The sequence below is a fragment of the Balaenoptera borealis genome (assembly GCF_965194805.1).
Source record: "Balaenoptera borealis genome assembly, chromosome: 3".
Lineage (NCBI taxonomy): Eukaryota > Metazoa > Chordata > Mammalia > Artiodactyla > Balaenopteridae > Balaenoptera > Balaenoptera borealis.
The window spans coordinates 81,272,817-81,291,639 of NC_138866.1; the positions used below are offsets into that span (position 1 = coordinate 81,272,817).

The following is an 18,823-nucleotide window of genomic DNA, read 5'->3' on the forward strand; positions in this document are numbered from 1 at the left end:
TTCTGGTTGGGGATAATAAAGGGAGGCTTTGTGGGACTTGAAGATAGTGTCTAAAGAAAGCAGCTTCAAAAACATGGAGTCCTTTAGATTAGCAGGAGCATGGGCATGTGAGGATAAGTGGGAAACACTGTTAGAGGGGAGGGTTGGGAGTAGTAGGAAATAAAGTTAGAAGGGTAAATTGGAGCCAGATTGTAGTGGGCCTTGAAAATCTAGATAAAGAATTTGAAATTTAGGTGTGGGACAACTGAAGTTCTCAAAGAGTTTTGGGAAAACTTGAAACACTTGGGTTAACTCTAGTTTGCAAAGTTTGAAGAAAAGCAAATCTCAACTTATTTACATTTAACAATTTTCTCTCCGAATTAAGTGTCATGGAATAAATAAAGATGATTAATTATTTTTAATCAAAGGTAATGTATTAACTTGGCAATTATCCCTTCTGATTAGTCCCTCATCCTCAATGATGAATGCCTAGGTTTGGATAGAGAAGTCAGAAGAGGCAAGGAAGGGAAAATGTCCTGTTGGTGACTAGATCCAATGCTCAGCTTAACTTGCTCAAACTCCAGGATAATACTGCTTTGTTGTCTTCAATTATTGTTTTCTATAAGCTGATGGCCCTTAATTGGAAGAGAAAGCCCTAGTCCATCTGTAAGTTCTAGTACAGGGAAAATAAAAACAGACAAATCAGTACCTAATTTTCTGATGGAGAGAATTCATTACAAGGACGGTTGCTTCTGGAAGTATCTCAGCAGGAATCACATCAAGTCTTTTCATTTCAATGACTAGGAAAATGAACAAACCTAGGCGAGACAGCTCATGAAATTATCCATCCCTGCATCATCCAGCAGTCATATGATAATGTCCCAAGCTATGGTGACTGTATAATACTCATATGAAACTTCATTCTCATGGGAGAGAAGAAATCAAGTCATTACACTGTCACTGTTTCCTAATAAAGATTTCACCATCTGAGATTGTGAAAGAATGGGGGAAACTTTTCATTGTTCCTTTAAATATACATTTCTTTTTAAATTTTTTTAAATTAATTTATTTATTTATTTTTGGCTGCATTGGATCTTCATTGCTGCGCGTGGGCTTTCTCTAGTTGCAGCGAGTGGGGACTACTCTTTATTGTGGTGCATGGGCTTCTCATTGTGGTGGCTTCTGTTGTTGTGGAGCATGGGCTTTAGGCATGCGGGCTCAATAGTTGTGGCTCGCGGACTCTAGAGTGCAGGCTCAGTAGTTGTGGCATATGGGCTTAGTTGCTCCACTGCATGTGAGATCCTCCCGGACCAGGGCTCGAACCCGTGTCCCCTGCATTGGCAGGCGGATTCTTAACCGCTGCACCACCAGGGAAGTCCTAAATATACATTTCTATGGGTATACAAATACACAAGTATATTAAACATATTCTTATGTTTTATTAAACATATTATATTAACATTGTATCAATTTAATAGTATTTTATTTTATTATTTTTAATTAAAATAACAAACTTTCTTCATGAAAAGCAAAAATTACCCATTCCCAATAACACATTCCACAGACCAAAGAGCAAATATCCAGTTGTCCAAATTGCTCATTTTTCGAGAAAAAATAGTTTACGACAGTCAGTTACAATACAAATGATGATAATGACATATACATTTTCACACATTTAGTTATTAATTTTGGCTAAAACTACTTTATAACTACCATTGTCTTCTTTGACCGGCATGAAGAGGCAGGCAAAGAACCCCAAGTACTGGTAGCCTGGAAAATTCTCCAAGTGAGGAAGGAAAGGTGAAGAAGCAGAGGTGAGATCTCTGGACCAGCCAGACCAGCAACCAGAGAGTGACAGAGGGTTCCATCCTCCCCACTCCTCACCACCATTACTCCCCACGAGCAAACAAACCCCCTCTCAATTCACCTTTTAAGCTTTTATTTAGTCTTTACTATTAGTCTCTCTATCTAATGAATCCTTCTTATCATGCAAGTAAAACTAACTGAATTCAGAGAACAATCAAATGAAAACAGAAGTCTCCCTCCAGCAAAACTGTTGAAAACACATTCCTTTAAGGTTAAAATTAAACAGCTTCCTCTGACTTTTTTTACCCCATGGCAGCAAACACTGGGTCTGTCTCAAGCCTTCCCTGGCCACCCTGCACTTTTATACCAGCTCAGAGGCCTCCAAGAGGCAAGTAACAAGCAGAATTAAAAAGGAACAAATGATCCACAGCCCCAGTGCTTTGTTTCTAGGAGCAACTGGTGTCCACTTCCAGAATCTCTAAGGCTGTAAATGATAGGGGAACTATGTGGTCCAGAAAAAAATACGTGTGGACCTGAACGGCTTGTCATTATTAAATTTCCCTACTGGGCCAACATACTGCCTCCTCGCAGTTTACCAAATTTTGCCTAACCTCATCCACATTTAAAAGTCTGTGGAAAAACAGGAGGGCCTTTCAGGGGGAAATTCATTCATGTTTGGATTCAGGCAGACTGAGGAACCTTTAATAGCACTGTCATTATCCTGCAGGACACACCACAGAGCAGCCAGCGAGCTCTCTCTCAATGGACTTGAAATTTCCTCTGGAATTTACAGAGCAGAAACCTTAAACACACATCGCCATAAGAACCAGATTACATAATGTCTCCATCACCCTCCTGACAGCTACAATTATGAGTCAATCCCTGGTTTAAATATGAAACCGGAAGCTCCATGTTTCCCCTCTGTCTATGTGGCAGGCTAAGTGGAGCTTTCTGGGCCTGTCGGTATGGAGATCTGAGCTGCTCCCACAGTCACTAATTTAGCATGAGACCAAATGATGGGGTAATTAAAAGCAGTGCTGCAGAGACCCACTCCAGGACCAGATGTTCTCCTTGTTTAACCATTGCCCACATAAGGAACAGAAATAGTGCCCCCCCCCCTTTAATTTTTCCTTTTCTTTATCCTCCTCAGCTAATTTCCGGCTTCTGATCTTTCAATCCCACAAAATAAAATAAAAATAAAAGCCCCATTACCAAAAGATGACATGTTATTGAACACATGCCTGTAAGTTGTAATGTGCCCTGTAGTCTCCTCTTTGTACTTCTTGAAGCCTTCCAAGCTCAGAAGATTTAAGTTGCCCTGGCAACCTCACAGGACTAACAGCTCTAGAGAGCCCCACCTAGCTGCAAGGACGCGAATTTGAGTCAACACAGGCCACTCTGGCACTTAGTAGCCCAGAGACTAGTGAATAGCATTGCTTTTTGGTTTCTTAGGAGCCACAGACTGGCTGAATGAGGCATCCCCTCCCCTTTTATTGCCAAAAAAGCAGGACAAATAAAAGTCTCCACCCTAACTTCTAGAGTGCGCTAGCTAAGAACGCCATGGATCATTTGGTAAATAAAGGAGAGGTCTTCTCTTCATTTTTCTGGCTGCTGGACAAATAACAAGACAAAAAAGGGAAGTTGAGCTAATAATATAAATCTTTCAAAAATGGAAAGGCAGTATGTGATATAGCTACTCCAGTCTAACAGATTAGATGAACTAGCTTTCATATGTCCTTTGGGATCCAGGATCTGGTCACTGTCTAAAGTGCAGGCTTCCCTAGCATTAAAACACCAGAGACTGTAATGACTATCTTGCAAATCAAGAGAATAGAGACACAATTGTAATTCCACAGTTTGTGACCATAGACAAGCCACTTTTACCTCTCTGAAATAATTTCTTAATCTGCACTAGGGAATGATAGTTTTTGCTTTCTTCTCTTCAGGTACTTATCTCTGCAAACTTCAACCTCACCAACTATTTCTAGGCATGTGCAGTTCTAGGTTTTTAAAATAAAAGGTATTACCAAATCCTGAGGATTTCCAAATAAATAGGTATAGTCCTTTAAAAACTAAATACATCTAAATGTATGAGACATGACTGTTCACGTGGCATTTTTGACTCTATCAATGTAATCAGATAAGAACCTCCCATTCTGGCCTTCAACGATCCATTTGGATCATTAATTATCTGGTAGTCAGGTAGGTTGATACAAGTCACTCCCTATTAATGACCCAATCTGAAATAAGGATAAAGCTGCTCTAAAAGAAATACTGTAAATCAGAAGGAAACAGAAATACTCAATAATTTGGAGAAAATTCAGGAGTTCTGTAAAGTGAGGGACACTGCTACTGATACTGTGTATAACTTTTGTTCTATCCGAGAATCATTTCATATGTGGGATTTGATGTGGGTTGTGCCCACCTGGCTAAATAGACAGTAAGGAACAGTCTGAAAAGAGTCTCATCTCTCAAGGATGATATCCACCTCAAGACAAAATGCAACCCAGAATAACAGCCAAGGCTGTTACAGCCTTGGCCACATGACAAGGCCACATGACAAGAAATAAAGTATGTTGGGCATACTGTACCCTGACACAAACAAGGAATCACTGAGTTTCCATCTTTAAACTGGACTTTATATTTCTCACTATCCTGATCAGGGTGTATGTGTGTGTTAAGGAAGTTTGGGGAGATGAGGGGAACATCCATTTGTTTATGTTAATGTTACTTCAGTTGTATTTCCTGCAGATACCTGGAGATGTATTTGGAGTAGGATGTCCTCTACTGTCTCATTTATGAGCTTCCTCATTTGGATGCAGAAATGTATTGGTTTTTACTGAATGGGAAAAATATTCATGTATTCAAGCCCTTAGAGGGAAACACTCAAGTTAGAGGTCTAAAGAAGGCCCAACATAACAAGAACCATGGAGACATATTTAGATCAATATATAAGAAACAATGATGGCCATCACACATAGCCACTGTGTCTTACTGTCCCATATCCATGGGATGTTTAAAGAATGAATGATCAACTATGTACACCCCTTTGCAAATATAAAACGTGATTCAAGTTTGCCAGTATTAACTATCCACTCAGGGAAAAAGAATGACTCCTCCACATCAGTGCCCCACTCTGCCTTGGGTCATTTCAGAAAACATTTGCAGCATGTTTGTGAGCTCAGAATGTTTTCCTGCCCTTTCCTTCAAACTTCTACTTAGCCAAGGATCCCCAATACCCACTGAGCTCCTCCTATTTCTTGTTTACATTTTAAGTGACAGAAAACGGCAGCAAGTTAGTATTCTTTATATTCCACTTTGTTGCCCACTTATGATGGTCAGGGACTGCTCTGGGGACAGGGGATGCCAGAATAAAAGACAGTTCCTGTCCTCAAGGAGATATATTCTAGTGGAAACAGACATTAGACTATTAATCCTAGTAATAAGTGGTACAAAGTCAACAAAACAGGAACAGTACGATATTTTTATATTGACGTTTACGGCAGTTCCAGTCCCATACATCTTCCACATGTGCCAGGAGATAAGGTGCTCACCTCCAATTTAGAAAGAATTCCACCAGCACCCAGAGCTTTATGGTATCAGTTATCTGGCCTTTTTATGTTCATTTTAACAGATGAAAAATATTAAACTCAGAGAGGGCTATGTGGGTTTTCTGGGGCCACACAGCTGTCTCAATGGAGGAAGTAGGGAAATCTTAGAGAATAATCCTAGTATCAAATAACTGTCGCATCCAAGAATGTCAAAGTTTTCAGGTTACATCATTTTACTGTGATCAGTTCTGGACCTGCGACATAGCCCACTCCACCTCTGAGAAAATGGAAAACCAGGAGAAATGACCTCAGAAAAACTTCCTCCTCCAAACGCAATTTCTTGTCCGCCTAAATCTTTACAGCAGGGCAGGTGCTGTGAGTCGTACCAAAGAGCCTTTCAAAGCAGGAACTCCGGCCTGCAGGTCGGCCTGGATCTTGTCCAAATTGGGTTCCACCCACGGTGAAAACCAATCTGTTTATGGGTGCGCCTTTACGATGTTACAGAACGTCTGCGAGAGACGGGGCTCCAGTTCCCGCCTGCTCTCTGAGTCGCCCGCCCCACAAAGGTGCACACACAAACACGCTCGAGACAGAAAAAAAGCTGGACGGGCCTTCGCTCCTCCCAGGCCTGCAATGAAATGCGCTTTAATTGCATCAAAGGGCTCTTCTCAATGGCGTTTCAGAGCCGCGAGAGAAGCGTTCCCAGCGAGGGCTCCTTTCCGGCTTGCCAGCATTCCTCCGATCAGCGAAGGGAAGGGGACGGGGCTCCTTCGGGAGGCCCGCAGGCTCATTTCCATTCCGCTCGCATACAGCCTCCGTTGTGCGGGCCGGGCCTGCCGAGGGCAGCCGCGGCTGCCGGCAAACAAAGCCCCATTCATCCCCGGGGCCGGCTTCCTCCCGGCCGCGCGGCCGCAGATGGGCTGGCCCCGGCAGGCCATCCAGAGGCCCGGGCGCGCGGCCCGGCCGGGCGCGCACAAACCCCGATTCAGGAGGCCGGCTCTGGGCAGGGCCACCCCGGCTTCTATTTCGGCAGGCTCCGCAAGGAGGATCCGCCGAACCCCATTTTCATTTCAGGGCGTGGGATCTGCGGACACTGAGTCTTTTCAGGGTGGAAATCCTGAGTTTACTCACGGCTCGTTGAGAACCAAGATGTCAGTTTCCACGGCCCTCTCCCCGGCTCCGCCACCCCTGCCCCTCTGGATGGTACGGCCCAAAGTTCTCCGAGTTGTGAGAGGACTTTGTTTCTCGTTCGCGGCCTCTGAAATCCCGACGAAAGGGTCACTTCCTGACTTTTGTGTCTCTTCAATCCAGTGCCTTGAAAGTTCTTACCCTCTTGTTGTGACTAAGTACATAATTGCAAGCCTTCTCCGTTAACTTTTTTCAGAACTTAAACATTCCTCTAGGTTGAAGTTTGGGACTGTGGCTTCACAACAAAGACCACTGTTTTTCCTCCCCCATCTCACTCCTGGGAAAAAGAAAAACAGAAAAGAGAACGCACTTGTTCACCACCCCAGTTTACAGCCATCAAGCACATTTCCTCTGCCCCACATATTAGACCAACAACAGGTTAATGCCACAGAGAGCTCTAACGTCAAATAAAAGGGTTGCAGCCTCACTTAACTCCCAGGCAGCTGGAGGGGGGAGCGGGGGGGCGGGGAGCTGGGGCTTGACTCCTAGTCCACAATCTAAAGCAAAAACAGGCTCCAGATCCACATTCCTATGATGTAGATGAAACAGGGAATGGCAGAATCAAAGAACACCAGATACAGGAAGACTTATCAACCCTAATCCATTCATTTCACAGATAAGCAACAGATAAGATCTGGGAGGGGAAATGACTTGCCCACCCTCAAAAGGAAGCTGGTTCATCTTAGTTAAAATTGCCCTCAAGCAAACTTGCAAAATAACCCTAAAAATAATTTTCAACAAGAAAAACTCCAAGAAAAATTATTGTTCAAAAAAATTTATTTGATGTCTTCTTTTTTCCTCTGTGTCAGAAAGGGCGTCCCCTTGGGTTGGTGGGGGAAAGGTGAGAACCCAGGTTTGAAATGAGGATTAGAAGAGAATCTTCAAGTATTTTCAGAAAGAATTCTCCCTGTGTTTCTTTTACTACCTGCATTTTGAACATTGCTGACCTCCCTCCTTAAAGTAAAATATTGCATCCTTGATGTGGTTAAAAAACACAGCAAAATAAAAACTGGTTACTCACCACTTTAAGACTCCTTTCCTCTCGCTGGAGAAAACCTTCAGCATCTTCAAATGGTGATAGGGTTACTTTGCAGTGGTTGTTTGTGAAGGTACAAATGAATCAGTAAACAGAAAGAGAGCGTGCTGTGGCGTCCCAGGCACTATTCTAAGCACTTGACATACATCACCTTATTTAATCCTCACAGTAACCTCTGAGGTTTACTATTAATCTTACTCTCATTTTACAGAAAAAGAAATCAAGGCTGAGAGAGGTTAACTGTAACAAGATCACAAGGATGTTAAGTGGGCAAGCAGGGCAGTCTGATGCCTGGGCCTGATCTCTTACACACTAGGCTTTACTGAAACTTTATGCACAAACACACAAGATCACACCCTGGGCACAGACATCTGGAGTTGGAAGCCTGGGAAGCTCCAGCCAGACATAGGTCTTTGTGCTTCTGAAAGAGGCCACACTGGCAGGCCTGAGGGCTATAGGAGGAAGAAGTGTTTCATCCAGGCCCACTTGGAAAGAAAGAGGACCCTTTTGAGGATTTACTAATGTAACACTGAAACTCCCCTTTCAGAATGCAAAATAGTGTAAGTTAATAGTCACTACCTATTGTGAGCGGTCTTGTGATTTTATCTTTTAAGCAATGCTCTGTAAACTTAACAACAGTGTCTCAGTGTGCCGTGTCAAACAAAACTTGGGTTCGAGTCCAGATCTGCTATTTCCAAGAGATGAGACTTTGGGAGATTTATTTAAGCACGATAAACCTCAGTTTCCTCATCTATAAACTGGGAAAAATAAGAACAGCTACCTCATTTGGTTGTTATGAGGATTAAATGAGATTTTCCATGTAAATTGTTCACTGTAGTCTTTATCCTACAGTCAGCATTTGTATGAATCCCTGAAGGCTAGGTTTAGAACAATCTTAATTCTAACAACATAGATTTATTTCTCGCTCACTCTATATATATGTCCATTCCAAGTTAGCTGGAAGTTCTGTTCCATTTATCTTCATTGGTGAAATATCTGCCATCTCAAACCTTGCCAGTTGTCATGGCACAGGGGACAAGAGAGCATTGGAAGGTAATTATTCTGGTAATAAAATGCTCAGCCTGGGAGTTAAACACATCACTTTCCCTTATAACTCATCAGCCAGAACTAATACACTCCCTCCCATCTCACAACCCAGCTACAATAAGGCCAAGAAGTACAGTCCTACCATGTGCCTAGAATGGGGGAGGAGGGGGACTGAAAATACATGGTGACCAGCACTAATGACTTCACCACGCTCAATAAACAAATATTCTTCTTCCTTAGGGTAGCAAATACTAGTTCTTTTTTACAACTTCCAAATGTATAGGTAGTCTGCATTTTTTAAAAATAATTTTTATTGGAGTATAGTTGATTTACAATGTTGTGTTAGTTTCTGCTGTACAGCAAAGTGAATCAGTTATACATATACATATATACACTCTTTTTTAGATTCTTTTCCTATATAGGTCATTACAGAGTATTGAATAGAGTTCCCTGTGCTATACAGTAGGTTCTTATTAGTTATCTATTTTATATATAGTAGTGTATTTATGTCAATCCCAATCTCCCAATTTATCCCTCCCCCCCTTTCCCCCTTCGTAACCATAAGTTTGTTTTCTACATCTGGGACTCTATTTCTATTTTATAAATAAGTTCATTTGTACCATTTTTTTAGATTCCACATATAAGCAATATCATATGATATTTGTCCTTCTCTGTCTGACTTTGCTCAGTATGACAATCTCTAGGACCATCCGTGTCACTGTAAATGGCATTATTTCATTCATTTTTATGGCTGCGAGTCTCTGCATTAAAGAGCTGCTTTAATGCAGAAGGCACTGTAATCTCAGGAGTCATGTTTTGGTAAGATTCAACAGTAGCTTCTGGCTGCACCAGGGTGCAGAGGTGTTCTGCTTCTTAGGAGCTCCACCCTCCCATAAAAGGAAAAAAAAAAAAAAAAAAACAGTTAAAGTGCTGCGCTTTGACATACCCAACTTGGAGTTCATCGTGGGAGGGAGCAGAAAATATGCTATGTGAATAAGAGCAAACACAAGTTTTGACCACAAAACTAAGAGAGTATCTAGGAAAGATGCTGTAGTGACAAGGAGCATCATGGGTATTCTCTTTCTCGCCCACATCAGATTGGCCCAGCTGTGTCTTGTGGAAATGATTCTTAACCTCTACTCAACATTTCCCAAGTCATTTCAAATGAACTTGCCTTTGTTTTCTGAACAATTCAAACCTCATCTGGAGTTAATTTAACACATGCCTTGCTGATTGACTGACCTACATGGAAATGTTCATCTACTTCTCTCTTTTTTGACTTCTGTATATATTCAGTCTCAGATTATCGTATTATATTCTTATTTGGCCATTCCTCTACTGCTGGGTATTTTAGATTGTTACTGATTTTTTAATGTTATAAATATTAAAAATGGCACTAAAATGAATATTATGATACATTAAGTTCTATCTGCATATATAATTCTCTCCTGAGGCTGGAATAACTAGGTAAAACTGTGTGAATTTTGCTGCAGAAAAGCAATCTGACCCATGCGATAGCCTTTACCTCTACTTGTAGAAAACACAGAACATAGGGAGGAGCTGCTGTAGGAAACTGCCTAATTACTTGGCATCATGGGAATTCCCTGGTTCACCAGCCTCAGGGATGACAGTGGGACCAAATTCTTCATTGTAATGTATAAAGTGGACTGGTTTAAAATAATGATTTATAGGATTGTGTAGCAACAGAGAAGAATGTTGCTACACAGCATTAAGCGAAAAAAGGAAACTCCAATTACAACCATATTTTTTTAATGACTATGAAAAGAATTATTGAGGACTACATAAAAAGTATCCCTGTTGGGCTTCCCTGGTGGCGCAGTGGTTAAGAATCCGCCTGCCAATGCAGGGGACACGGGTTCGAGCCCTGGCCCAGGAAGATCCCACATGCCGTGGAGCAACCAAGCCCGTGCACCACAATTACTGAGCCTGCGCTCTAGCGCCTTTGAGCCACAACTACTGAGCCCACGTGCCACAACTACTGAAGCCTGCATGCCTAGAGCCCGTGCTCCGCAACAAGGGAAGCCACCACAATGAGAAGCCCGCGCACTGCAACGAAGAGTAGCCCCTGCTCGCTGCAACTAGAGAAAAGCAACGAAGCAGCAACAAAGACCCAACGCAGCCAGAAACAATAAATAAATAAAATAAAATAATAAAATAAATAAATTTATTTTTTAAAAAAGTATCCCTGTATGAAGACAAGAGGAACAATTTTTTCCTTTAATATTCCAGAATTTTAGACTATGGTTATATTGATTTATAATAATTTTAAAAACATAAGTAGAGCGAAGGACACATCTGATGAGAATGTTAGCTAGGAAAGCTGTGTAGCAACTGCTCTTTTAGAAGTTCCTGGCCATTGTTGCACCGGAGCCAGCCCCAGTTGCCTGGATGTGGAGGCCACATTTGGGTTCCCCAGGGTTTTCTTGTAGCTGCTTCCTCCCCCGCAAGAGGGGAACCACCCAGGTGGCTAAGCAAACAATGCAATGTACATCACCGCCAGACTGACCATGAGGCCTCCTGAAGGCCTGAGACCTCCGAGAGAGGGGACTGAACTTGCAGGAGGGTTTCAGAGCAAGAAACCATTTAAAAGAAACAGGAAATGAGTCCCTCAAACCCAAACCATGTGGGAAGACAGGCCACATCATTTAAACAAACCAACAGTAATACAAGTCTGTATGAATGCCCTGTTAACTCCCACATTCCTGAAAATCATTTGCAGTCTAATAGGGAAAATCTGTTTATTTAACAAACATTTCTTAAGCACCTATGTGGATCAGGCACTGGGATCATCTCAAGGTTTCAGATTAAAAGTCTTGGCCCTCCCAGGACATACATTCTGTGGAAAGAAACGTGCAAATAACTAATCAATCTGGCAGTGGGATAGATTTGATATGAGGCAGCACACGCCACTATGTTAAGAGTGAGGCAACTGAAAGGGCCCACTAGATTTGGCAATTGCAGAAAAAATTCCCAGGCTAAGGAATGAGAGGTAGATGCAATGAGGTGGAGAGGTAAGATGGTATAGACTGAATAAAGACTTGTCTCTCCAGAAGCTTAGCCAACAGGAAAAGAGAAAAAAACAGGATAATAGCTTAAATTGGAATTCAGGATCAAGGGAGGGTAATTTTGCAGGTAGGAGAGGCCTGAATATGTTTATAGATTAAAAGGAAGAATTCCACATAGAGGAAGAAATTGAAGATAAAAGATAGGGGAGATGGGAGGGGATGGCATTTAGCACATATTTCACTACTGCTATCTCTTCCGCTTGGAATTTTTAACACATCAACCATAAGTTGCCAAACATTCCTCCCTGTATAAAGAGCTCATAACTTCTAGCTCTTCTCCTTGCCTGTTTTCAGCAGGACATTAAGTCTAAGATTCTATCTTATGTGAATCGGGCACTTTTAAAATAACAATGATCTTTTAGAATTTATAGATTTTGTCTACTCTAAAAGGCATCAAATTAATAGCTATCTGATACTTCCCTTTGCCTTCTCTTCCTTCCTCAAGATCTTACCTAAGCATGACCTCAGGTGCCAAGAAACAAAGATGCACTGCAGATCACTGCGTTCAGAGAAACCCATTTATCATAAGTTAGAAGAAGAAAAAAGGAAAGCAGTTATCTTAGGGAATATTATATTTTTCTTTTTGAAGTGTTTTAGTCTTGAGTTATATTTCCTTTTAACCCACTTTAAATTATTTACTCTTTCAAAACCCATTGGTTTATCACAGCTATACATCTGGAGACCAAACGTGGGTAATATAAAAAGAATGAAAATATTAGTTGATAGAAATAATACTGTTTCTGTTAATTAACTACCTTTTTTTTTCTTCAGTTAATCTCACTCATGCTAATTTCTTAAAAATAGATCTTTAAGTAGAAAAGACAATAATGAGATGAAATAATCCTTTGCACGGAATTTTTCAAAATTTTTTTCAAATATGAAACTTTCTACAGAATTCTAGTGGTCAAAGGAAATTCTAGGAGACAGGGTCTAGTCAACTTGAATAGCAAATCTTATTTTATCTATTCTCCATCTTTTAGAGATAATGTTAGTCTAAAAACAAACACTTCTTGTTGCTGTGAGCAGTAGTAATCCTTTAGTGCTAACATGTAAGGTATTTATTATTTCACTTTCACTCAAAACCAGCACCCAAACTAGCACTGACAAACTAAGGGGCCATGAAGTCTGGTGTGGAAGCAGAGTAATACCATGTCTTTATTTATACCATAATGGTGTTTCTGAAGGGTAAATGGAAAATAAATATTTTCCTTTTAATTGCTTATTGCTTTAAAGTCATCTCTTATTAGATTGATCTTCAATTGACAGTCTCTTAATAACTTAGCCAGATTTTCTCTACCCAGCTTCCTCTTCCATCATTTAGCAAGAAACTGTCAATAAACAAATGTGTAGTACCAGAGAGGCACAAGAGAAGGACAGTATTTTTACCGAAACCCTGCAGGGAGTTGTTTTGCAAAGCAAGAATGCCCTTGTTAGGTGAATAACCATCCCATTATTTACTATTTTGTAAAATTTGTTCTTCTATATTATGTTTTTTTAAAACAAAACATTCCTGAATAGAAGAAGCCTACCAGAGTAACCTTCAGCTTTGCCACTTCTGAAAACATAAAAACCAAAATGCAAATTATCACAACAGTACAGTGTAAGGGATTTGGTCAAATTTAATCAAATTAGTCATAAGAAAGAAAATGGAGATACTTCTAGATATTTCTCTATTCATCAAATTTCAGACATTTACAAAAGTCCATTCCTTGACCTTTTTCTCTTTCGATTCTCAAATTTTGCAAGACTTTGTTTACTTTTTGGATCATTAAGTTCTTCAAGTATATTTTCATAAGAACACATTATGTTATTATTTAAGGATTAAAAGGAGTTTTAGGAGGCTAATATCTAGAGCAAACTTAAGAAAAGAAAAGAAAAAGAGTTCCTCTTATACCAGTATATATCAAATGCAATGTATCAAATGCAGTGAGAACCATCTAGGCTTGTTATGGTATCGGAATTCCGTTGGGAAATAAATATAGAATTATGAGTATGCTGCTGAATGCTTAGTGATTAATCATTACCAAACAAATGGATATCTCATGAAGTTGAAGACATAAGGCTTCTAGGAGGCTTCTAAGAAACATTCACTAAACATCTATTTTGTGCAAGGCACTGTGCTAGATGCCGTGTAGGATTCAAAGACAAAGAAGACACAGATTGTGTTTTCTAACCACTCTTTCACCCAGAGCCTGGGTTTTTTTTTTTGTTTGTTTTGTTTCTTTTTGTCATTGTTTTGTTTTTGTTGTTTTTTAAGGTAGCCAAAAGAATAAAAAGACCTTTCCAGAAAAAGGAAAAAGAGGGGCGCTAGTAGGGACAAACCTACTTTATCAAGTGTCATGTAAACAAAAGCATTACTTTTTTTATATAGCTTTTATTTTTTTAATATATTTATTTAATTTATTTATTTTCTTATTATTTTGGGCTGCATCAGGTCTTCGCTGTGGGATCTTCGTTGAGGTATGTGGGATCTTTCATTGCAACGTGGGCTCTTCGTTGTGGCCCTTGGGCTTCTCTCTAGTTGTGGCATGCAGATTTTCTCTCTCTAGTTGTGGCTCGTGGGATCCAGAGTGCATGGGCTCTGTAGTTTGTGGCACGCAGCCTCTCTAGTTGAGGCGCGCAGGCTCAGTAGTTGAGGCACGCGGGCTTAGTTGCCCTGCGGCATGTGGGATCTTAGTTCCCCGATGAGGGATGGAACCCATGTCCCCTGCATTGGAAGGCAGATTCTTTACCACTGGACCATCAGGGAAGTCCCCAGAAGCATTACTTTTGAATAGCTTGATAAGCAAGGATTTTTCAAGAGATAAAGACAAAACTTGAAAAGATTGAATGGTTGTTCCTACTGGTCAATCCTGGCATACTATAATCCAAAGGAAGGAATGATGAGTTTAGCTGCCAAGATAGTGACATTTTTAACCCCTGACACTTAGTAAAAAGACGAACAGTAACTCAATCCCATTTGGTTCTGTTTACCTCAAAATTCTACCCCAAAGCTCTTCCAAGAAACCAAAAGGTAACTTTACCTAGGTAGTTCTGTAAACTCACTGAGGAAAGAAACCACGCCCTGAGGTCCTTTTGGTGCCACTGGATTAATGGGAGTCTCTAGATTACTACGCCCTGTTACCCAAATGTCAAGTTGAAATGATTTTGAGACTTGTGTTTCCCTGAGTTAAACTCCAGTAAGCATAGAGCCTAGGAACTCTAATTATAGTAGTTTTTATTGAAATACAAACAAGGTAGAGTTTTTAAATTTCCAATAAGTAAAGTGTTAATTCACATGTCTAGAACATTGAAGCCCTCTCTAGAAAACAGACCGCCTATCTCAGAAAAGGTATTTTACTCTCTGAAAGTGCTCAGCTCACCTGTTCCATTGAGGACAAATCACATTATAAAGTCAGCAGGATTGACAGTAAGGACTATATATTTTGGATGAACAGAAGGCAGGTATCAGTTATTTCACCATCTGGAAGTAACTTGTCTAGAGCAGGATTGGTACACTACAGTCCCTGGGCGAAATCCAGCTTCCCACCTGCTTTTCTAAATAAAGTTTTATTGGAACCCAGCCACACTCATTCATTTATGTATTATCTCTGGCTGCTTTTGTGCTATGATGAGTTGGGTAGCTGCAACAGAGACCATATGCCTCAAAAACCTAAATATTTACTGTCTGGCCCTTTGCAGAAAAGGTTTGCTGACCCTGGTCTAAAGGAGTGTGAAGGCCTATGGCTATTTGAAATATTACATAAACAATTACACAATCTTTTTAACCTGTGGCTCAAAGCATATTTGTACCTTTACCCAAAAGAAGAAAAACAATGCAAATCTTAGTCCAATAAACAGTTGTTTCTTAAACTTTTTAATTGTCTGTTCATGTCAGCTGTAGTAAAAACTGGTAACTCCTTTTCTAACACACTTCAAAAATTCCTCCAAATCACTCCTTAAAAAGCATGGTTAGCCTTCCCATACCACTCTAGAATTTGAAGAGCCTGATCTACTACTATATATACATATTTTGGTCAAAGTGGTTTCTTCCCACTCTTAGTGTTTAGTTCTACTTCTCAACATTTTTCCTTCTATGTGAGCTTTTTCCCTCTGAACAATAGATAATATCTCAGCCCACTTAGCTATTATTTCTATCCTTGGATTCCTTTCAGTGTATTTGGGTTGGGTTTTTTCCTAGTGTGTCTCTGGAAATGTGCTTTTCTATATTTATTCTGCACATGACTGGTTCAGTGTGCTTCATTTTACTTCCTTCCTTAATAAGCTATTTTGTTAACAGTGTTTATTTTTTCCTCCCATCCTTTATCCTGTTGTGGTTATTTTCAAGGTGCTACTGATTCCCTGACACCCAAACTGCAAGATAAAGTATGTCAGGTCTATTTCTCACAAGGCTTGGCCAAAGGTCACAGGAATCTTTGCTTTTCTTAAGATATTTTCCCTGAAAAATCTGCCTTCTTATGAGTGGTGCTTTCTTACTAGATTCAAACTCCATGTTTTACTGAACATCTAATTAGGTTACTTTTCTTACATTTTTTTGGAAATATGTATGGGTATGTGTTGTTATACCAATAAAAATTCCAAGGGATGAAAAAAAGCAGCAAACCCACTTTATATTAAATCATCTAAGTTAAGTGTTATCATGTGCCATTATATGCAAATCAAAATGAAACAACCATCTTTTCTTTAAGATGGAAATATGGTCTGGACAATGTTCATTTAATGTGCATCCACAAACAGCTGAACAATTATGCCAAGAGAACATTGATTAATTATTTGATGTCAACCTGTTCCAAGGTTGTCATTACTAGTGACAGATCACAAGTTTCCATAATCAAAGCTGCCCTTTTCAACATTTTTATTCTGATTTAAATGAAAGCATCAGAGACTTGCTGGTTATACGGATGGCAAGTTGTAAGGGATACCTAATAGGGAAATAAGCACTATGCTGAAATAAACAAGATGAAATTAACAATGATAAATGTAAAATTCTATCTTTTAAGTTTTACAGAATCAATTGTTTAGTATCCTGTTAGGAATTTATGTTTGTGCATTAACTAATGCCAACAAATGTGTCAAAACAGTGTAACTATATAAGCCAACATTTTAATTTGGCTTAAAAAATTTAAAAATGATCTTTGTGTTCATCAATATTCTGACATTCCTATTAAGATTAGTTGTATTCTGTGATAGAGCAATTCACAAATGTTCCCCTCCCCACTCCCCGCTTCTTCTTCTGTCTCTCTCTTTCTGGGCAAGTGAAAGACATGCATTTTTCTGTCCTATTGAATTCAGTCCTGGTGCTATGATTTGCTTTGGCAAAAAAAAAAAATGTAAGCAGAAATAAGGTATGTCCCTTACTTATGCCAAGAGGGCAAGCCTCAGGCAGAAGATCTAGTATGAGTTTTACCATGTGTTCATTTCCTTCTGCCACTGTGACCAGCAAGCTGTGCTTAGTGGCTGCCCTATCTGCCTGGGTGCCAGAGCAAGGATGATAGTGACAACATGGAGTTCCCAGCCAATCCAAAATGGCCATGTGGAATGAGCCACTGAGATGTCAGGATTGTTGGTTATAGAATCATAACCTAGCCTATTTTCTATTAGCACAGTTGAGACCACTTCTGGAATATTATGTTCTCATGCTTTAAATCCAGAGGCTGATGTCTAAAATGATAAAAAGACTCCCTTGCGGAAGAAAAATTGGCTTACTGAAAAACACTCCAAAAAGCAGATATAAGTGAAAGTTTGAGTTTATTCAGTGGAGTAGATTTGTAACAAAATGTCTCTCCAAAAATGAAATGGACTGGTTTATCAAGTGGTGATAACAGTGCTAAACAACAGAAGTGTTTAAAGATTAACTAAATGGCCAGAGATCTATGGAAAAAGCAAAAGCTTTAGTTTAGCTAAACTTCTAATGTCCCCAGATATTCTGAGATTATAAAACTGAAACAGATCTAACAATACTCATGTCACATTTCCAAGGCTGAAAAACTCATTCCCTACAGCCTTATAATATAATATACTGGATGGAAATAAGTACATATATAATTATTTCTTCTTAATAATCATTGCCAATAGCTCTCCCAATGGCTTTCAGAAACCTTGCCTTTCCCACATTAGGGAAAATCCCCAAATAATAGCTTTCAAGCACTGGATGGTTTTTATTGATTTATAGCTCCCTGCTGAGAGATATTTTTACAAAGATTTCTATCGCCTCCAAGGTTTCAGGAATGATGGCTTTGGTTTTGTCTCTGACAGATCCTGTAATTTGAAATTAAATACTGTACTTATTTGCTAAAGTCTCTTAGGTAATGAAGTTTCTTATTTCAGAGATTAGTAATAGTCTTAGAAAAAACTTGTCTGCCTCCTGATAAGGAAGCCTAGGGAATGCCCCCACATAGACCTTGAAACATCTTCCTGGTTTTCAAAATGAAAATTCTTGTGCTGATATAATTTCAACTTACCTCCTCCAATGCATTTCAGAAAGATGAACAATCCTAGCTTCTTTACATCCTCTAAGATTTTGATAGCAAAAAAGTGTTGGAAGACTGCATAATTTTTAGACCACAATTTATGTTACGAATATTAGTTTCATTGAAAGCATTAAGACAGAAATATTTAATATTTTGCTAAATCTGTCACTTGTATTGGCATAATTCCATTTATTTTACAATATTCTATTTGCTTCTGGTATTTAACAGTACTCTATAACTGCTAAAAACAATAAAAGAAAACGACTGCAAAATTAATAGAAGTCTAAACTCTTTGTACTCTCTGCAATATCCTGGGATCATTTGTAAGATAAATTGCCCAAACACTTCATCTCAGTTTTCTCTTCATATGAAAATATCTCAAGTATCAAAGATTGATAATCTTTTCTTGAAGCAAGCAAAAGCCCCACAAGGAGCCAAGTGGAGGATAGGTCTATTTAAGGAAGCAGGAGGAGATAGACCTTAGATGTGGCCAGATTGACAAAGGTCATCGCTAAAGCAATACAGGGCAAAGGTTAAGAACTAGACTCTATAATCAGGCCGACCTGGGTTTGCATCTGTGCTCCCTCATTACTAGCTATGTCAGCTTAGGCAAGTCATTTAACCTCTCTAAATGTCAGGTTCCTTATCTATAAGGTAGAG

At 39.7% G+C, this 18,823-nt stretch overlaps 1 long non-coding RNA gene across 5 annotated transcripts in view; it reads right to left on the reverse strand.

Annotated features, from left to right (window-relative positions):
- LOC309625496 overlaps window positions 1-18,823 on the reverse strand; it is a 764,549-nt gene that overhangs the window by 735,912 nt on the left and 9,814 nt on the right. The gene's annotated exons all lie outside the window — the stretch shown is intronic.